The 23278-nt window shown below is 37.7% G+C and overlaps 1 pseudogene; it reads right to left on the bottom strand.

Annotated features, from left to right (window-relative positions):
* Positions 1 to 957: 957 nt before the first annotated feature.
* LOC115740908 lies at positions 958 to 8049 on the bottom strand (annotated as a pseudogene).
* Positions 8050 to 23278: the final 15229 nt, after the last annotated feature.

Raw genomic sequence — 23278 nt, 5'->3', positions numbered from 1 at the left:
GATCACGTCCATGCTTGGAAAGTCTACACGTTTTAACCTGTCGAGGGAGTGTAGGTTAAACCGAACCTAGAAACTCTGCGGGTTTAAGATAAATATAATCATCTAGACAACATAACCTATGACTCTGCACCATGTGGTCCTCATGTAAATCAAACACGATGTACTGCATCCTTGAGAACATCACGTGATCTTACCTGGTTATTCACTTCGTCGCATCTAAATCCTGATAACTTGCTCTCCTATCCATGCAGTTTAAATGATAGCGTGAAAAAAGAAACAGAAGGTTCCTCTAGGCTTGGTGATAAAACTCGAGCAGTTCTCGCCAGAAGTTCATCAAATCCTGAATGTAGCAATATCCGTCTTCAGCATCATGGGACACGTATTGTATACTATGTTACACGGACGGGACACGACACGACACGACACGCCGACACGTGAATTTTCAAAAAATAGAGAATTCCGACACGCCATGACACGTCGTATATTATATGCATATTTTTATATATACACGATAAATTATTATTTTTATAATTTCAACAATAATAACATTATGATGCCGAAACTATTATTAATCTCCTCCTTAGAAAGGTTTCACAAAATATATCATGTGTAGGCAAAGCAAAACCATATCTTGCGATAAAAAAATATACCATGTGAAGAATTCAACTACATTTCATTTCAATAATCCATAAAACTTGGAGGAAAAAAAAAATAGGTCAAGAGGAGGCGAGTCACAAGAAGAGAGGAGAGAAGCGAGTTGCAAGTGGAGCGAGAACACAATCGAGAGAGGTGACAACGCGAGAGAGAATAGATTGTCCCTCGCGTGTCCCTTCAGTTGACCCCGTGTCCGATCCTGGACATGCGTTGACCTCGTGTCCGGAAGCGTCCAGCAGTGCCCAGCTGTGTCAGACACGTCAAATTTTTTGAAATTGCCGTGTCCGTGTAACGTGGATTGTATATACAAATGACAATATCATGCTTCTCAAACTGGGCTAATGTACACTTCTAAGGTTTGTACTAATCAGCAGGGTCATCAGCATGTGAAGTCTCAAAATTTGAACTGTTTGTCAACCCTATATAAAATTGTGTGTGTCGGCACCGTCTTTTCTAGAGGGAAGACGCAACCAACAAATCCATTATCAACTCATATGGCATAGAAATCGCTACACTGTCAGCACTCAATTCCAGACCTGAGCCTTCCCAGCTACCTGAGTCTCTGAAATCCCCGGAGCCTTGTGAACAATCAAGCTGCCACTATCCAGGACATACGGCATGTTTTTATCTGAAACCATATACAGAAAACCAGGGATTACATAAACAGAGCATGGCTATCTCAAGCTCCAAAATGAGGTGTTTCTGGTTCTTAACAGGGGAAGCGGATATCTTGATCTTTACAATGCATGAAAGTGGGATTTTCAGTGAGCACAGAGTGAGAATTGTAATGTCATTCGGACGCTTTTGCTCTCATGATATTACTCCAGTGCACCGAGCTGTTATTTCTCTGATACCACATTAAAAGCCACTGTTAACAAAAAGTCCTAAGATTGACAGGGAAGAAACAAGTTCGATACCTGAATACTGGCTCTAGTTGCCGCATGTGTTACAGAACTAGAAGGATTCGTCACATTGGCCCCAACTATACACACACCACAGGCCTGTGCTAGGTAAATATTAGACTGAGAACCGTTTCAACACCAACATGCACTATGGAGACAAAACCTAAGCACATGAATGAAAGAATATATGTCAATAGGTGTGACTTACATAAAGCTCTGATAGAAACCGGATGATGCGATGGCACACAAGGGGAAAAAAACTTGAATTTACTGCAAAAAGCAGAATTTTCTTCACGTGAAGTAGCAGTAAGGGGTGTCACACAAGCAAGGCATTTGTTCATGAACAATGATGTTCATACAGGGAAAAATAAAAAGCACATAGATAAGAAAAGAAGCATCTCATTCATGCTTTTCTCATGCATGGAGATGCAGGTGTGTGACATTCAATGAACTCATCACTTATGCTTCTTATTTAAGACATGTCCCACCAAAAGCCAATCCAAAACATGGTTAGTGAATAGTTATATTAGTATTATGCATTATCTGAGGGCTATTCAACCTTTTTAAGGCATCTGTAGCAGCTTGGACTGTTCCTTGCACATCTGCTTTCACAGTTGTTGGCATTTCAACTCGCTCCACTACTTCTTGTTCTACTGATGACTCTTCAGCTTCCATCCTTCCCTCACTTACTTTCCAAAGTCTGTCTTTCTCAGACTTTCTTTCTTCCCGTACTAAGCATTCTAGCACGTTCCTCAGAATCCACAATGACAATATCATCACCAGCCACTGGGAGACCCTTCAATCTCAACAGGCATAGCCACAGTTGTCCCTGAGAGCCCTTATTCTTCCCCACTCAGAACCCGCAACCACATACTGCCCACAGACCAAAGTCCCTGCTTTCACAATCGCTGTGGTCATCAGACCACGCCCCTCCTATCAAGCCTTGCCTCCACTACATAAGCCTGCGCAGGCCCTTCAATCTGTGCTTTCAGATCCATAAGCTCAGCCTGCAGAAGCAATGCCTCCTCCAACCTATCCAGTCCTGTTTTCTTTACCGCTGAAACTTCAACTACCTGGACGTCTCCACCTGTCTCTTCTAAAAGTAACCCTCCGATGCAAGCTGCAGTTTTACTTGTTCAGGGTCAGCAGCTGTTTTATCACATTTATTCATAACAACAACTGCTACATCGGCCGATGTTGCATGGGGCATTGCTTCTCGAGTATGGGGCATGAGTCCATCATCTGCAGCTACCACTAGCACAACAATATCAGTGACTGTTGCCCCTCTGGCCCGCATTGCACTGAATGCGACATGACCAAGAGTGTCGACGAATGTTACTGATGAACCCGAGGGCATGCTCACAACAAATGCTCCAAGATGCTGAGTTATTTCTCCAGCTTCCTTTTCCACCAAAGATGTTTGACGAGCATCCAAAAGAGAAGTTTTCCCATGGACAACATGACCCACGACAGTGACAACGGGTGGCCGAGCTAAAAGCTTTGCATCTTCGGCGGAATGACGACTTCTAACATTGACACCAAGTTCCTGTAAGATCTATAGGTCCAAAGTAAGTCCCTGCAACTATATTCAGACAAAGATACGTGCACTACATTCAGTTGTATCAAGTGCTAATGGCAGTAAGCAGATAAGGATTTTCACACTGAAGCCATTTTCATGTACTTTGCTGGCCAACACAAACATTGTCCGGGCAAAGTAAATACATTGATTAAGCGTCTCACAAGGCAGAAGATGGTAATGTTCCCTTTGAACAAGGTTTTCTTAATAATTAACAGCAATCTCAAAACATATTATGTTTCAGCTAACATCCGTATTCTCAGCTATTTATGAAGAGTGAAAATGAGACTCGCAACAATTTATTCCTCTTTTGCACTTCAAGCATGAAAAAGAATTACCATGACTAACCAAGCAAACATACCATTGAAACAAGCTCCGCAATGTCGACACTGAGAGAATCAAACTCTGATTCGACCTTCTCCCAACATTCAGAAGAATAACTTGCAATGAAGATAATGACTCACCATTGGCAAGTTTGACTATTGTCATGCCTCGAAAATGTCGATTGTTTTATCCACAGAGGACTTTGTCACTGTTTTAACTTTTGGTGGCACATATGGAGCCTCAACAGGTGGTTGGGTCCTATTCTCTGTTCTGACATACTTTTCTCTCTTGGGAGTCCTTAAACCAAGTTGCCCATCACCTCTTGTCAAAAGTGCTGGCTTGAAAGAAAGCACCTAAAAGAAAGAAAGACATAAAAAAACTGTGCTGAATTAACAGCCGTAAGGTTAGTGAATGCAGAAGAGAACAAACAACTTTGTGAATTTCCTCTATCCTAGCACAAATTACAAAGTCAAATACATACACCCAAGATCTGACAAGAACCTCAAATTCCTGACAAACCCTCTCAAAGGCCAGAATACAGAAAAACAATGACCTAATAACTGTTTTGCATGAATGATCAACTATAAGCAATGTGCTGGCACATCGTAGGAAGTAATTTTTCTTCTTTGATAAGTAATGTGATATTTTTTTGGAAATGAATGGTGCATTATCCTAATATCAGTCAACTCTGCAGATTTACACTTCAGTTTTGAAGCCTTTGTGATAGCTAAGATCTAAACATCTAGAGTGTGGCATCATGATCATCGGAGCCAAACTGGCTTATGAAAGAAAAGACCAGCTTTTTGGATGCCACTTCAGGGTGAAACAAAAGATGAATTACAGATTCGGACCTCTCCCTGGCACATGCAACAGAACTGCCCAAACAGTGAGACCAAGACTTCATAAGTTTTTCATTTGTAAGATATTCCTTTGATGCTGACCAGGCCAAAAAAGAAACTCTTCATGAAGCTTTAACCCTCCAAACCTGTTTCCATGGTCTGTCTGGGACATGTAGCCTTACAGTAAGATTTGACCTCAAATTTCTTTCTTCTCAATTTTTTAATTGGAACTTGATTCTCTGTAGAAAGAATGTAATTTATCTCATCCAGGCCCCTACCAGCACAGCTAAGAGCAAACTGGGACTCCAGCATACAAAGATTCCATTTTTTCTGCAGATTAGTATAGACTATTGTATGATTGCATGTTTCTACTGAGGAACGGAGTAAAAGTACAAAAACATTATATTTAGGAGGTTGTCTCCACCCAAAATATCTGTCAATGATTTGGTTTATATCCATCCACAGCCCAAGTAAAGCCCAAAATTTATTTACCCTTCCCTCCGTAGTTAATGCTTCCCATAATCTATCATCAAAAATAAGTCCAACGCCGAACTTGCTGACAAGTGCCATAGCTAGCAGCAATGAACTTTTTCTAGAGACTACTGTCTTCAGTAGCAAGCCTCTAAAGCCACTACCACCCAGCTAGATTAGATATTTCAGAATCCTGATGCTACAGTCATGTCCATATGAATAAACCATATTTGTTCTCGATTGACAGAATACACAATTGGTCCAGCATCCTAGTCAGCAAAGCGGTTGCACATCCTCATAGTATATCACTGAACAAATTGAGCAAATTTCATTTGCCAACTTAAGAAAAGGAAAACTCATCCTTTTTTTTTTTTTGTACAGGATTTTAAATTGCAAGAGATAACGAAATTTAAACACTTAAAATAACTGTTACAAACTTAACCAAAATTTATATCCCATCATCCATTGACTTTATTCGAACAGCAAATTTCATTCATAAGGAACCAAAGCAGTACAGCCCCTTTCCAGAAGAGCTTCAAGGTCAAAATCTATCAAATATAAACAGGTAAACATTAAACAGTGGTGTTTTCTGGTTTAACAATCACAACATGGAGACAAGATCTATGCCCAAGCTAGTTTGAGATCACATTATAGCAATGAGTTTCAGACATTTCCAGCAGACTTCTAAATTTTCAGCTGCACTGTGAAAATGCCCAAACCCAACATGAGATTGCAGACAAAAGCAGAGTTGCTTGGTCCTCCTAACATCGAATAGCAGAGGAATCTGATATGAATAGAGAAAAATTTTGATTGGCTAAGTGGTGGTTCTGAAGACCATACAAAACGCATAATATGATAAATATATATCACCTTGAGGACCATAATTCAGTTTATTACAATTCAACCAACATAATTCACTATCACCCACAACAAATTTAATCTCGTTGACATTCTGGAACAATTCAGGCTACAAACCCAATAAAGGGAACAGATAAAAGACTAGGGTTAACTCTCTGAGAAATATCATTCCAAATTAGTTAATGCCCTAATTGAAACTGCTAGATAAATATATGTGTATCAAGGTATCACCAGTCTTGTTAAGATGGAAGTGCCCAAATCAAGAATCAATTACGTATGTATTATGTTCAACTATGGGCTGGTAGTGATGTTAAATCTCCAAGACAAGTCGCTCCAAAATCATTTTATGCAAAGGTGCAATGAAAGAAAAAAGGATACCTCCTTCCCCATTAAGACGAAGTTTCCAAATCAAGAACTCATCACCTTTGTATGACCCTGAAACAGAAGACAAGGCCTGTGAGAGCTGGATTTAACAATTTAGTGAGCACCATTTCCAGAACAAATGATTGAAATACGATAATACTAACTTACATAGAAAGGGCTGACAAACTTAGCACGAATCTCAAAGTCACTCAACTTACTGAGAAGAAAAAAACAGGACAATGGACTTCATTTACCTTACCAAAGCCTGGTCAGACAGATGCTCCCTATAGCTAGCCCCCTGCCATAGTGACATGCTAGAGAAATCTGCACTGTCACGATTAAGAACTGACTGATCAGGATTTGCACTTACCATTCATAACATTCAGAAGAGAAACGTCAACAAGGAGGTGCAAGTGAAAAGAAAGAAAATAATGAGCTATATTCAAATGTTTTCTTGATCAAAGGTCATACATGTCAATTTGTCATGGAGACATGAGAAAAATGCTCCTTTCATTTTTTCCTATGATATCACTTGCCATCACACAGCTGGGCTTAGACATGATAAAATTGATAGTTTGATGAGCACACTTCACTCAAACATTTTTTGAAGTGCACAATTCAAAATAACCGATACTTTTGGACAATAATTAAAGGAAGCATTATCCAGTCTGGAGATTGCACCAACCAATTAGATCAGAAATTAATATTGTCTATAGTGCATAGTTCCTGTAATGTGAACCAATTCCTACAAACACCCCCCCCCAAAAAAAAAAGAAAAAAGAAAAAGAAAAAACAAACCAACATAGACAGACGGCCATCTCTGGGATCAAGTGCAACACGTACTTGAGATCCTTGACCACATAGCTAAACAAGATATCATCATACAAAAACTGCTGCTTGTCCTATCAGCCATGTGAGCCCGCAACTCAGTTATCTCAACGTCAATGCTGAAGTATAAGTACGGTTATACCAAAGACAAAAATGCGAAAGGAAACACCAAACAGAAGCATGAAAGAATTCTATTTAGGACACTTTACCTTGTTTCTTAAGGCTCTCCAAGCCATTCATAAGAATGTCAAAGCCCTGCTATATAAAGGCACAAGCTTAGAAATTGTGGGACACTAATAAGCTGAATCTTAGGGCACACATGACAACACTTCTAGAGCAAGAATCCATTTGATAACGCAACTTCTGTTTGATTGCGCAATTCCATTTATTTTACTCCCGGAGCATTTTTTTTTTTGTTTCGGAATAAGTTTTTGAGCCACCTCTAAAAAAAAAAAAATACTTCTCTCTAGAAGTAGAAAAATATAACTCCTCGCCAGAAATTGATTTCTAGAGCAGAAGTCTTGCCATTCGAGCCCTTAAGGTCTTGATCAGGAGAAAAAACCAATAGGATGTTCTCAAGAGTCAGAGGCTTATCCCAGAAGATCCAAGCTCTGTGTGAAATCGTAACTCAGAAGCATTCACTATCCTACAAAAACTCCCCTAAAGTAAATCAACCAATAAAGTCAAAATGTTCTTTCTAACAATGTTTCCATCTCCCAGTTCAAATCCCACATGATTCGCCATGATAAAACAGAATTACCAAAACCAATTAGAGTCTTCAGAAAAAACCCATTATTTCAGAATCCCAAAAGTTCATATATTTTGGGATTAAACTCGAGCAAGAATAGGAAACATAGTTAAAGGAACAAGTTTTTACAGAAGAAAAAAGGACAAATGCCAATGACGGGTCTACAAGATAAGTAGGGAAATAGCTCAATTAGCTTCCAGCAAAACATTCTAACACCAATCCAAAAGAAAAAGAAACTTATTTCGGTGAACAACACTGGAACTGGAGCTACTGAACTTACAAAAATGAAAACAGAAAAAAGGTTCACCTCAGCCCGAAGTGAGGGAAACTGTGGGGGATGGACCAGTCGGTGCGACAACTCGAGGTTCGCCATTGGACCCCGAACTCGCCGGAGGGTGCTGGTCCGAGGCGCGCGTGCACTGCGAGACGTGGTCTAACATGCCGAGGCGTTAAAGTTAGGGAAAAGAAAGGGAAAATTTCAAACAAGTTATTTCAAACGAAGGCACGGAGTATTCCGTTTTCTTAAAAAATGATGCGAAGAGGATTTTTGTTTGAAGCACGGGTCTGCGGTGGCTACGATATTCTCAAACAAGAGCATAACTTTTTGGCTGGCAAGGGCATTTTTATTCTTTATTCTTTTTTCAGTTTTTTTTTTTTCCTTTTTTCTTTAAGGCTCCTTTTATTTCGCAAAAAAATAACTTTCTGAAAAATATTTTCCGAAATTTTCAACGCTTGATTCATGAAAAATAAGCTAGTCTTTTTTTTTGTTGGAAAAATAAGATAGTTTAGAAAAATATTTTCTAACCATAAAAAAACTCTTTCAAAAGTTTGGAAAATATTTTCCTCTTCAAAGGAAAATATTTTCTTCATCTTTGCTTCCTCTTCTCTTTCATGCTTCCTTTATTGATAATTATTGTTTTACTTTCTTTTCATTTTTATTTATTTTAAAAAATTCAAAAAATTTATTTTTTCTCTTTTTATTATTTTTTTATTTTTTTCCTTTCCTTTTTTTTTCTTTTCCTTTTTTTCTTTTCTCCTTCTTCCTCCTCCTTCTTGCTTCCTTCGCCTGCCGCTCCTTCCTCCTTCCTTTGTTGATCGCGGACCTCAACGACGGCTGACCACCCAACAAACGGCCATGACATGGGCCGGTGAGCTCTAAGCTCAGCCGATCTCGGGCTCGCTTGAGGCCGGCAAGCCACAAGAACACTAGCCAAGTAAGCTCTAGCTAGCCCAAGGCCGGCGAGCCCAAGCCTCACCACGTCATTTTTCCGACTTCGCTATAATAAGGATGATGGTATGATTTCGTACATACGTTTGAGCATAAATTATTTTACGTACTTTTTAACCTGATCTGATTTTATTTTCAAATTTGTCTTGTGACCATTAGTATTGAAGGCTAACGAGGAGAATTCTGATGAAATCAATTGGGTTAATTTTCCTGGAGGGCCAAAAACTTTTGAGATTTGTGCAAAATTTTGTAATGGGAGACCATTACTCTTCACTAGATCTGGCGAGCTCAAGATTGCCGGGATCGGCCAAACCTCTTGCTTGCCTGCGGCTAGCGACAGACCAAAACTAGGAAGAAAAATAAAAGAGGAAAAAGATAAAGATAAATAATTAAAATTTTGAATTTTCTAAGAAAAAAAAGAAAAGAAAAAACAGAAAAATAAAATATCATTAAAAGGATTATATGGAGGAAAATCAAATTCGATTTTTCATACCAAACAACGGAAAATAATTTTTGGGTCTTTTTCATAGTTTAGCCAAACATTAGAAAACATTGTTATTTTCCTAGAAATTAATTTTCCGAAAAGCATTTTCCGAAAACCTCTCATTTTTTGCAAAACAAATGAAACCTAAATTTTCATTTTTTCTTCCTATTTCGCCAATGGCCATTCTCCAGTGATATAAGGGTGGGTGAGGTCGCTCTCGCTGGCCCCAAGCAAGGGTCGCCTCACCTAGGCACGGCTAACAAGGGCTTTGGCAAGGCGACCCTCGTAGCACCCAACGAGGATTGCCAAGCCCTCCCCCCAATGACCAATAAGGGTTGTTAGGCCATCGCTTGCCGCAACAAAAAAAATGGCAAACTAGAAATTTATTAATAAAAAAATTAAAATTGAAATTGTCATTGGACGCAAATGTTCCCGATTGGACGGAATATTTAGCTAGTTGGTGATGGAGGCCCTTATTTAAAACTATCATGGTCATTTCGGATTCTTATTTGAGGCTGGCATGGTTACTCAAGCTTTATTTAAGAATATAAGGGCACTTGAGACTATTATTTGAAATTTTTCTAAGAAAGAGTGAAAGCCGGGCGGTGTTGGCATTAGGAGGCTTGGGTTTGGAAAAAGTTCACTTTTAGAGTCTGTGTAATACTATGCTCTTTTCAATCTAAGTCTCCATAATTTTAATTTATATGATCAAATTCTACTACTTTCACAAATTTATTGATTCAAATCCCTTCGATGCCATATTTGTTCAAATTCAACCACTGTACATGTGGATACAACATGTGAATATACATGTGGAAAAACTTAGCCAATATAAAGAACGTTGAAGTACGACGTTGTTACCAAAGTGGTCAGACACTGAGAAGAAAACTCAAATGCGAGAAGGTATATGTTCACAATCTACGGAATGGACACTAAGATACAAAGCATAAAATTCACCACTCCAGAAAATCCACCGAAGAGATATAGAGCTTTAGAGATACTCTAATCCAATAAAAATAAGTATTAATATCACAAAAAATCTCAAACTGATATACTCATAATAAATTTACCCAAAAGTAATTTTTGAGTCACCAAAAACTCCAAAATAGTGTTGACACTTGATTTTTGGTCAAAAAATAGCTTTCGTATTTTTTTTCAGTATTTTCAGAATTTCTTTTCATTTAAACATGGGCGAATATTGGAAAAAATACCAAATGTGGTCAGAAAAATATGAAAAATAGTTGATAATTTTATTTTTATTTTGGCCTCTTTTTTTTTTTTTTTAAACATTCTATTAGGATCATAGTTTTCTCGAACATAGGAATTCATGACCTAATTGAGCAAAAAAAAAAACCAAATCAACATCCTTCTTGTCATTTTCTTACTTTGAGTCAGTTGTGACATTTGACCTAGAGATACTTAAATTCACTTTGGCCGAATCATTTTCGCATTTCGGGCATAACTAATTTTACGACATTTTGGGCCTAATCATAGCCATCCATTGAGACATCAAATCATGACCACCCAAAATGACACATCATAAGTCATGAGTGAATCAAGACCTTTCATGATTTGTAAGAGGAAATCTAAGCCATTAGATCAATCTTAGGGCCACAATAGAAACCCCAAAGTGTCACTAATGGCCTATAAAAGACCTAGGATAGCCCCACTAGCCCATAACAACAAAAACTCCCAAAAATCCCTCTTGGTTCAAGAACAAACCCTAGATAGAGAGCAAGGAGGCTGGGTTCAGAAAAAACACCCAAAAAAAAAAAAAAGTGAAAAAACTCAGAAAAAGCATGTCACGAGTGAAAATGGAGGGATTGGTGTGGTGAGCCGAGTGAGTTTAAGAGCGAAAGAAAGCTTGAGGGACCTAGAGGGAGACTCCATCTATCATTTTCCACCTTCGCCTTGCCGTCGTTCTTCCCCGTGAGCGCCAAGCAGGTGGGTTTTTGACCCTTCGCGAGCAGCCATGTCTGCATTCTTTTTTTGGCTAAGTAAAGGTCTTGCACGTAGGCTATTTCATGGTGCATTTGTGATGTGTATGTTCAACCATTTCCCGAACCGTTTAATGATTTTGAAACCTTGCGTATGTAGTTTAAATTGGATGGAACATTTTCTTCCAAATGATGCGTATGTGAGATACTTCGAGGCTTGAACCCGGCGGGGTGACCAGTTCATCCAACTGGGTTCGAACCCAGTTTTCCCAGAAATGGTCAGACCCGCGATTTCGAGGCAAATTTTCGTTGCATTTTGGTATGTTTAGTTGTTTTTTCTTACTTAATACCATTCCTCGCATGTAGTATCACACACCTATGTTCGAGTTCGATCCTTACTGTGCTCGAGGTCCAAGTCGAAGGCCACGAAGGAGGGTCCCCAGGTCTGGTTTTTGGAGTTTCTGTAGGTTAGGTGTTAGGTGAAATGCCTAAATGAGCATGTATCATTCCGGCGAGTTTCCAGCCATTTATTGCGATCCATTTGCTTCCTTTACATGTCATTTGAAGTCTTAGAGCAATATCTTCCTTAATCTTGACTTGTTTTGTCATGGTTTGAGTGTTACATGAACATGGGTGTGTCGGTTGGGGTCGTGCAATGGGCTGTTGATCATTTTTTGAAATGTTGAATGTTTTTGAAACTTTGCGTTACTTACTTTCATTTGGATTGAGCGGTTTTTCCTGTATGGCGTGAATGCGAGAAATACCGGGGCCAGAATCTGGGCGTGCAACCTGCTTGCTCGTTTGGGTTCAAACCCAGATTTTCACAAAAACAGGTCAGATCCATGCATGTATTAGTACCAATCTACTTGCGGCGAATTTTCATTATGTTTTGGGATGTTTTAATCGCTATTTCTCAGTTAATATTTTTCCATGCATGTATTAGTACCAATCTACTTGCGGCGAATTTTCGTTATGTTTTGGGATGTTTTAATCGCTATTTCTCAGTTAATATTTTTCCATGCATGTATTAGTACCAATCTACTTGCGGGTTTGCTGTTTGTTGTGCTCGAGGCACTAAATCGAAGGCCCCGAAAATGCCTCCGGGTCTGGTTCTTCATGCAGGGGGCCGGACCAAAAGTTCGATGAAATGCCCAAGAGAGGAAACACCAACCTCTCCCCCTCCCCCTAGTCAAACGGCATCGTTTTGAAGATCGTCGAAGTGGCGTCGTTTTGGGTTGTCAGCAGGCGCACCCAAAATGGCGCCGTTTCAATTTTTTTAAATAAAAAAGATTTAAAAAAATATAAAAATCATTAAATTGAGAAATTTTACCAAAACTAGGAAGAAAAATAAAAGAGGAAAAAGATAAAGATAAATAATTAAAATTTTGAATTTTCTAAGAAAAAAAAGAAAAGAAAAAACAGAAAAATAAAATATCATTAAAAGGATTATATGGAGGAAAATCAAATTCGATTTTTATACCAAACAACGGAAAATAATTTTTGGGTCTTTTTCATAGTTTAGCCAAACATTAGAAAACATTGTTATTTTCCTAGAAATTAATTTTCCGAAAAGCATTTTCCGAAAACCTCTCATTTTTTGCAAAACAAATGAAACCTAAATTTTCATTTTTTCTTCCTATTTCGCCAATGGCCATTCTCCGGATATAAGGCTGGGTGAGGTCGCTCTGCCGGCCCCAAGCAAGGGTCGCCTCACCTAGGCACGGCTAACAAGGGCTTTGGCAAGGCGACCCTCGTAGCACCCAACGAGGATTGCCAAGCCCTCCCCCAATGACCAATAAGGGTTGTTAGGCCATCGCTTGCCGCAACAACAAAAAAATGGCAAACTAGAAATTTATTAATAAAAAATTAAAATTGAAATTGTCATTGGACGCAAATGTTCCCCGATTGGACGGAATATTTAGCTAGTTGGTGATGGAGGCCCTTATTTAAAACTATCATGGTCATTTCAGATTCTTATTTGAGACCGGCATGGTTACTCAAGCTTTATTTAAGAATATAAGGGCACTTCGAACTATTATTTGAAATTTTTCTAAGAAAGAGTGAAAGCCGGGCGGTGTTGGCATTAGGAGGCTTGGGTTTGGAAAAAGTTCACTTTTAGAGTCTGTGTAATACTATGCTCTTTTCAATCTAAGTCTCCATAATTTTAATTTATATGATCAAATTCTACTACTTTCACAAATTTATTGATTCAAATCCCTTCGATGCCATATTTGTTCAAATTCAACCACTGTACATGTGGATACAACATGTGAATATACATGTGGAAAAACTTAGCCAATATAAAGAACGTTGAAGTACGACGTTGTTACCAAAGTGGTCAGACACTGAGAAGAAAACTCAAATGCGAGAAGGTATATGTTCACAATCTACGGAATGGACACTAAGATACAAAGCATAAAATTCACCACTCCAGAAAATCCACCGAAGAGATATAGAGCTTTAGAGATACTCTAATCCAATAAAAATAAGTATTAATATCACAAAAAATCTCAAACCGATATACTCATAATAAATTTACCCAAAAGTAATTTTTGAGTCACCAAAAACTCCAAAATAGTGTTGACACTTGATTTTTGGTCAAAAAATAGCTTTCGTATTTTTTTTCAGTATTTTCAGAATTTCTTTTCATTTAAACATGGGCGAATATTGGAAAAAATACCAAATGTGGTCAGAAAAATATGAAAAATAGTTGATAATTTTATTTTTATTTTGGCCTCTTTTTTTTTTTTTTTTTAAACATTCTATTAGGATCATAGTTTTCTCGAACATAGGAATTCATGACCTAATTGAGCAAAAAAAAAAAAAAAAATTCAACATCCTTCTTGTCATTTTCTTACTTTGAGTCAGTTGTGACATTTGACCTAGAGATACTTAAATTCACTTTGGCCGAATCATTTTCGCATTTCGGGCATAACTAATTTTACGACATTTTGGGCCTAATCATAGCCATCCATTGAGACATCAAATCATGACCACCCAAAATGACACATCATAAGTCATGAGTGAATCAAGACCTTTCATGATTTGTAAGAGGAAATCTAAGCCATTAGATCAATCTTAGGGCCACAATAGAAACCCCAAAGTGTCACTAATGGCCTATAAAAGACCTAGGATAGCCCCACTAGCCCATAACAACAAAAACTCCCAAAAATCCCTCTTGGTTCAAGAACAAACCCTAGATAGAGAGCAAGGAGGCTGGGTTCAGAAAAAAACACCCAAAAAAAAAAAAAAAGTGAAAAAACTCAGAAAAAGCATGTCACGAGTGAAAATGGAGGGATTGGTGTGGTGAGCCGAGTGAGTTTAAGAGCGAAAGAAAGCTTGAGGGACCTAGAGGGAGACTCCATCTATCATTTTCCACCTTCGCCTTGCCGTCGTTCTTCCCCGTGAGCGCCAAGCAGGTGGGTTTTTGACCCTTCGCGAGCAGCCATGTCTGCATTCTTTTTTTGGCTAAGTAAAGGTCTTGCACGTAGGCTATTTCATGGTGCATTTGTGATGTGTATGTTCAACCATTTCCCGAACCGTTTAATGATTTTGAAACCTTGCGTATGTAGTTTAAATTGGATGGAACATTTTCTTCCAAATGATGCGTATGTGAGATACTTCGAGGCTTGAACCCGGCGGGGTGACCAGTTCATCCAACTGGGTTCGAACCCAGTTTTCCCAGAAATGGTCAGACCCGCGATTTCGAGGCAAATTTTCGTTGCATTTTGGTATGTTTAGTTGTTTTTTCTTACTTAATACCATTCCTCGCATGTAGTATCACACACCTATGTTCGAGTTCGATCCTTACTGTGCTCGAGGTCCAAGTCGAAGGCCACGAAGGAGGGTCCCCAGGTCTGGTTTTTGGAGTTTCTGTAGGTTAGGTGTTAGGTGAAATGCCTAAATGAGCATGTATCATTCCGGCGAGTTTCCAGCCATTTATTGCGATCCATTTGCTTCCTTTACATGTCATTTGAAGTCTTAGAGCAATATCTTCCTTAATCTTGACTTGTTTTGTCATGGTTTGAGTGTTACATGAACATGGGTGTGTCGGTTGGGGTCGTGCAATGGGCTGTTGATCATTTTTTGAAATGTTGAATGTTTTTGAAACTTTGCGTTACTTACTTTCATTTGGATTGAGCGGTTTTTCCTGTATGGCGTGAATGCGAGAAATACCGGGGCCAGAATCTGGGCGTGCAACCTGCTTGCTCGTTTGGGTTCAAACCCAGATTTTCACAAAAACAGGTCAGATCCATGCATGTATTAGTACCAATCTACTTGCGGCGAATTTTCATTATGTTTTGGGATGTTTTAATCGCTATTTCTCAGTTAATATTTTTCCATGCATGTATTAGTACCAATCTACTTGCGGCGAATTTTCGTTATGTTTTGGGATGTTTTAATCGCTATTTCTCAGTTAATATTTTTCCATGCATGTATTAGTACCAATCTACTTGCGGGTTTGCTGTTTGTTGTGCTCGAGGCACTAAATCGAAGGCCCCGAAAATGCCTCCGGGTCTGGTTCTTCATGCGGGGGGCCGGACCAAAAGTTCGATGAAATGCCCAAGAGAGGAAACACCAACCTCTCCCCCTCCCCCTAGTCAAACGGCATCGTTTTGAAGATCGTCGAAGTGGCGTCGTTTTGGGTTGTCAGCAGGCGCACCCAAAATGGCGCCGTTTCAATTTTTTTAAATAAAAAAAATTTAAAAAAAAAATAAAAAATCATTAAATTGAGAAATTTTTGGAAAATTCAAAAAATGACTTCTACCTTATTTTTTTTGGCCTAATTAGCATTTTTAGGCCTTTATTTCGCGATGGAGGATGACCGATATCCATTCTAGTCCGATTTGTTGTACACCCGATCATGTCTCGGGTTCAATTTTTTGGGATTATAACCTATATTGATTGGTTTGCGTGTTTACTTTCTAGTCATTAGGTAGCCGCTTTAAATACTTGAGTGTTTAATTACAGCTCCGTATTTAGAAAAATTGCTTGTTAATTGACTTTCTAAATGTTAGGGTAAGACTTAAGTAGATAATTACGCGAAAATGATAGAAAATTATTATACATGATCATCTAGCACTAGTTTGATACCCGATAGGTTTTGATTGATAAGATGAATGCACGGTTGCTTGAGAAACATTAACTGGTTATGTACCAAAAGGGCGCTAATTAGCTAATTAGCGTAAACAAGTCATGAACCCAAAATCTCTAGTTAGTGTAGAATAGAATGGTTTCTCCCGGCCGTTCGATAAAGTTTCCGGTCTACCTTTCCTAAAGACTAGTAGCGACTCCTTTGCACATACACATACACATGCAACCGATCATATAAAGATCGAATCCGATTTTCTCCCATTTGCGATTTGTTATGGCCCTAGAGGACCATAGCTAAATACGTCCTGGAGGTTTAGTAATCCATTAGCTCATTAGTTGATACGTAGAGATCGAAGTGGGTGGTGACAAGAGGTACACGTGTGACACAATTACCCTCCTTTAGCTTCCATTAAATTTTTCGGTGAAATTCTTGAGCCGGATGATACATGTCAATAACTCATTTGACCTAACATGAAGAAGGATAAATTTATATGTTTGCCTGTGCTTTTGACGAATGAATGGTAATAGTCTTCTCGTCATTAAGCTCTATGAACCAAATTCCACCACCAAGACAAGGTCTACTCAAATGTGCTTGGAAATTTATATGTTAATCTCCCGCATTTTCATGTGGACTTACTAGGTTAACTTAGTTGTTGTCACGTGTCATCTAACTCAACAATTTCACCGTAAACTTAATGAAAAATAGCGGAGGATAAATGTGTCATGCATGTAGTAGTCTGGGTTTTTGGTGACTCAAAACTTAGTTTGGTTAAATTTATCATAGATGTACCGGTTTGAAATTTTTGGTGACCCACATATTAGTTTGTGATGGATTTGTTATAAGTATATCGCTTTGAGAATTTTCGTTGCATGAACCCTTAAAACAATATGAACTCTCAATGAGGCCCTAAAGAGGTTTATAAAGACTTAATTCTGAATAACCCTATAATCTAGGCAAATTTCAATACGCATTGTCACCAAGTAGAATTGAGCCGCCCTGAGTAATTTAGTTATAGTTTCCTCCGTAAGACTCTTGAGGGCAAAGCTTATTGCAACAGAAACTAGATAAATTGGGCTTTTCAAATATATGTAGACCTGTCAAAATGGGTTCAAAACTCATTTAATAACCCACAAATACTTAAATGGGTCATAACAAACTTAGAAGATCAGCATAATGGGTTAGAAAATAAATAGGTCAAAATAAATAGGTTATAAATGGGTTCATTATGAATCCATGTACAACCCATTTAAGACAACCCATTTGAAAGGCCTTTACCCTTTCTTTTACTTTTCCTTTTACTATTTTTTTCCTTTTTTTTTTACTTTTTTTTATTTCTTTTTCACATCGGTAGACCCCATCGATCGCAAGCCGCCACCACCCGGTTGCCGGTCACCTGTTGCCACCGCTTGCCTCCTTGCCCGTCGCTTTATTGCATCGTCGCATTGGTCTATGTAGAGAAGCCGTGCTTCGCCAATGACAACCCCAACATATGCCCGAACCACAACCATCGCTCCGGGACCCGTTCCATCCGACCCACCAAGCTGCCATTATTCTGTTCACCGGGGACTCGAGCTTCGTAGCACCTATGAACTTCAACCAATTGGCCTGAACCGGAGCGTGAGGTCGACCACACCACGATGCTCTCTCATCTTCTCTTTTCGTTTCGAAATAAATTAACTTTTCCATGCATTGTTGTTTTGGGTGACAAAAATAAAACATCCTCTTCAGCCGGTTTTCGAGGAATGGATAAATTCATGGTTCACTCTTTCAAAATGATCTTTGATAATTTTAGCGACTAATCTCGCCGATCCCATGACAAAAACTAGACTGAAAAACCTTTGATCCTGGATTAGATTATTTCATGTTCATATCCACAAGGAAACATGATACAAATATAAAAATGTACTTTTTATATAATTTTTGCTAGCCTTGCCGGTCTTAGAAGAAAAAAAAATCAGATAAAATTCATATAAATGAGAAAATTCATATTTTTTAAATTAAAAAAATATAAAATTTGTCCTCAATCATTTATTAATATAAATTTTTAAAAAATTTATAAGAAGTAATTTTTTTTAGATTGGATTAAATATATAAGTGCTTTAGTAATATGAGTCGGGTCGAGTATGGGTCAAAGAATTTGCGCTACGTGTAAACAGGTCATAAATATGTTAATGGATCAATTTGGGTCGGACCATTTATGACCCGACCCACCCCTTTGACAAGTCTAAATATATGTAATGACTCCACATTAGGCTAGAAATAATCATCAACAATAAGAAGAAAATGACCCTTGAAATTCTGCCCTTAAGAATGAGTTTCACCTCTAAGTAATTGTGCATCATGATAAACTTGTCAAGGTTATTTTGTAGGAAATAATAAACGGACACATACTATAGATCCAACTCATGTAGACTAAACATCCTAAATCCTGTATTAATCAGCACAAGTAGTTCATGACATTTGTTGCTTAAAGCAAACGATCGAATAAATAAAATAGAGATCTACATCTATGGAGACAAAGCAACAACAAATTCTACTATACGTCAAGCGATATAACGGAGATTACAAAATCACACTCGAGTCACTCAAACACTTTTAATGTTTCCCGAACCCAATTATATACAATAATTCACGCAGTGTTTAAGCTCATAATTTCTCACGAAATAATCTCTTAATCACACGAAAGAATTACACAAATCTTAAACATAAGATTTCACGTCTCATGCACTAAAAATTTTCAAGCTTTTGGATGCAATTCGCAAACAAAGCTTCGCTTCAAAAACCGGCAAGAACAACACTTGAAGCACCAAAAGACCAATAGCCAATAAAGAAAGAACCATCAATTAACCGACTTCAACATGGAGAAACAGAATCCATGTTATTCTAGTTGGATTCGGTCAGCCAAGTCCGCATTCTTACTTTCCTTTTCCAACGTGGAGTCCGACAAGTTATATCAATCAAGAATGCATCGAGTCCTTTTATGCCTTTGCCAGAAGATATTCACTATTGGTCCAATTTGGAGTACATGTTGGACTTTCCATCTTCAGTGGGCGAAGACTCCAACTCACTTTCAGAAAATTGATTTCCGAAAACTTGGTCATTTCTCTCTTTGTTATTTTTTTATTTCCGAAATTCATATTTTTGCTTCGGACTAAAACTTGAGAGATATTCTAACAATCTCTATTTTTGACTCGGTGTTTGAGTCAAATTACAATGCTTCGTTAAAATTCGAACTTTGTTGTTAGTCTCCCAAGGTCCCAATGGGCTCAGCCGCTAAAGACGTCGTTTTAGTTCAAGCCTCGCTTGAACTTCAATAAAATGGAGGACCTCATCAGAATGTCAACTGCACCTGTATCTTTAACTGCTCTACAAGAATTTCATGACACAACCTCATAAACCACAAATAAAACAAAATCATTGCTATATCAATATCCGACAGAAGATCAAACACATACTTTGTCAATATCAAGGATTATAACAACCGTTGGCCTTACATGCTCTACCTCGCTATGAGCACCATCTATGTAGATTATTTCACTAGTATTCACTACCTCATCAGTTTCTCATTGTAGCTCTACCTCAAACTCAACACTTTTCAGATCCGTATGAATACTGTTATAATCATTCATTCCCAAAAGTAATGGAAACTCATCAAATGTAACTTCTCTGCTATAACATGTTAAGTAACCCGGTGACAAAATTGATCAGCTATGTTACGATTCCAAATGCCAAAATTTGATGTTAGCATATTCCTAAATCCAAACTCACTTCGAAACCAACAACTTCAACTATTCTGCTTCAGAGCCTCTGCTTCCGCCATAGCCATTAGGTCATCCTTCACCTCCACATCATCTTCCTTTTCCCCTTCACGCTCGTGTCATTTTCTTCTGTAGACTGCATATTTGCCCTGTTCTCTGCCTGAATACGCTGCATTTCCTCCTCTTGTTGCTGATGCTCAAAGCCTCAAACCATGTGTCAGCATCCGCCCAGACTGCATTGGGAGATTCAAATACAAATCAAAGCATGCTCGTGATTCTTGGAGAAAATCATAGTCTCGTATGAATGCCATATTGAGCTTCCAAGCATAGGAAAGCATAACAAAGAGTAAGTGTCAAATGAATCTTCCTTTCCTTTCACTATCATACTGCATAGTTGTGTAGATTGTAGAGTCAAAAGCACATTATTAGCAAGAACATTAACTGAAAAAATCGGGAAAAAAATAGTATGGTCATTTAAATAGAAATGCGCCATGTATATATATGAAATTCCACAAACATAAATCATTGGATGACCTTAGAAAAGTATAATGCTTCGAGTGTCTAGCCTACTTCATTTTTATTAACTAATTTTCTGTTATTTTTCCCTCTCTTTTTTATTTATTTTTTATTCCCTTTCATCATTCCTTAATATAATGTTATTAAACAACATACTATACTAATATACCTAAAATATGTATTAAACATAAGTACTAAACATACCTATATCAATATATATTATAGGATTAAAAGAAATTCAAATATATAAACAAAACAGTGATAATTAAAAATGAAAATTATTGTTATTATTTTGTTATTTTGAGTTTTCTTTTTTATATTGGAATTCAAAGACAATATATGTTATACTATGAACATAAAAAAATCATTTACCTTTATTCCACCTCTACCATGGAATATTCTTATCAAGTTTATATCTTTTTTTATATCCGTCTTTATCCTATCATAGGTAGAAGTCAAACACAACCTATCTAGACTTTTATTCTAACTACCAAACTTAGCATTTGTTCATGAGGTAGGGTTGGTATAGTGTCCTTCACAGTTACCAAACGTGTATGTTTGCAATATTTCTTTGCTGTTGTTTTTTTTTTTTTTTTTTTCATTTCGCACTACAAATCATCTACAAATTGTATATGCATTGTATGTATTATAAGCTTTATCCTTATTAAAAAAATCATACCAATTGTAAATTCAAATTCTTCATCAACATCATGCATAATGACATTATCTTTTGGAGCCTCAACTTTTTAGAAAAAAAAATGTAATCATTTAAAGCATGATTAATACCACGAGAAACCCCAAATTGATACATGTGATAAATTTATCACAAAATAATTTTTTGACCACCAAATTTTAAACCGGTACACCTATGACAAATTTACCATCAATTAGTTTCTGTTAGATTTTATCATCAAATTATTGAGTTGGAAAAAGTTGATGGGTGTACCCGTTTGGGATTTTTATCCTTTGTTTGTTACATGTGTATTAATTTAGGATTTTTCTTAGTATTAACCAAATTCAACGGAAACTAACAGAGGGTAAATTTGTCATATATGTACTAATTTAGGGGTTTTTGATGGCTAAAAAAACTAGCTTGTGATGAACTTATCATAGACGTACCGATGTAGAGTTTTTCGTGGTATTAATCTTTTAAGAAAAAAGATAAATTGAAAACGAGTTTTATTCTAAAAAGGTGAGCAATATATCCCAAGTCTCATTGACTCGTCAACGCCAGAATTTTTATATGCTTTGGCGATGGACAGTAAGGATTGAATAAGTACCTCTCCCACAAGATCATCCTTTGTGAATGTGTCTTCGTCACACACGAGCTACATATGCCAAAGAATGTTAATTCGCAAGAACAAATCTGTATTTTGTTACAGATGGACAAACAAAGTTTGTAAATTGTCTGATAATTTATCATGTCAATCAACCACCATAATCGATCGTCACCAACTACAAAAGTTGTGCGCCAAAAATCTAAAAACATCCACTCTTTATGAAGAAAGACCTGAAGAACAGAACCTGTTGTAACTGTAGACCAGAAACCGGAACAAGTTGCAGATCCATGTTGACATGCAGGGCATGAAGCGAGCCCGGCAGTGGAGCGGTGGTCTTCTAAATGAAAATGGAGGTCCTCAAAGCGTGGCGGTCGAGCGGCGGTCTTCAAAGCGAAAATGGAGAACTTGCGGGCAGTCGAGTGGCAATCTCCACAGCAAAAATAAAGGTCTTCGAAGTGCAGCGGTTAAGCGGCAGTCGGAAACGTAAAAGATTGAGCATTTTTTTTAAAAGAAATAATGAAGGTTTTCTAATTGAAGAGAGAGATGGTTGGGGGCACTTAGATTTTCCCAAAAGCTAGTCTCTGGAGGTTAGAAACTTTGCATTTATTTTTATTTTAATTCAATTGCCATGTGTCAAGTGATGGACACATTTGGCTAAAATAAACACGCGCTGCGGGCGTACGTGACATTTTAACACCACATCATATTTTCTCTATTTAGGCGGATCGACTCATCAAGTTCTCATAAAAAAAGATCCAATCAATTATTTTAGATAAGCTTCCTAAAAATTCAAAGAGCATAACACACTGCGACCTATCGTTCGATCGAAGTTCTGATTTTTACATGTTCTAAACGCTTCGTTTTTTGAATGATGAACTTAAATTCTAAAAGGTCGGTTTAAAATTCAAAAAGTTGCAAGCGCTATCAAATTTACATACGAAAGGGATTTCGTATTTCTTTCTTTTTTTTTTTTTTGGTCCTTCAACTTTTACTTATATTTTACTTATCATGGAGGGCGAAAAGTACAAGATAGATGGGCCTCCGAAGAAAGCAAAACCTGAAGTAGAAAAGAAGGAGAGGAGGTCCAATCATCGGGCAAGTATTGCCGTCTATAAGCTTGGAAGATCCAATGGACTACTTGGTTTGCGTCTCTAGAAAAGTAGTTGAACGAAGCTGCGAGCCTAACTCGGTTCAGAATATGAAGACATTCTAGAAGGATGGGAGTTGTCTCTACGGTCAAAGTCGACTTTTCGCTCCGATTGAGGATTTCATTCATTCCGCCAAAAGAAGAAGCCATGAAGGTGCGATCTCCTACTACATTGCCACAATCATATTCAATAATAAGATTGATAGCTAGGTTACAATTCCAAATGCCAAAATTTGATGATTGTTGCATATTCCTAATTATGCCAACCTT

Source organism: Rhodamnia argentea, chromosome 9, assembly GCF_020921035.1.
Source record: "Rhodamnia argentea isolate NSW1041297 chromosome 9, ASM2092103v1, whole genome shotgun sequence".
NCBI lineage: Eukaryota > Viridiplantae > Streptophyta > Magnoliopsida > Myrtales > Myrtaceae > Rhodamnia > Rhodamnia argentea.
Note: the sequence above shows the minus strand (reverse complement) of the source record. Positions and strands in the feature narration are given on the sequence as shown.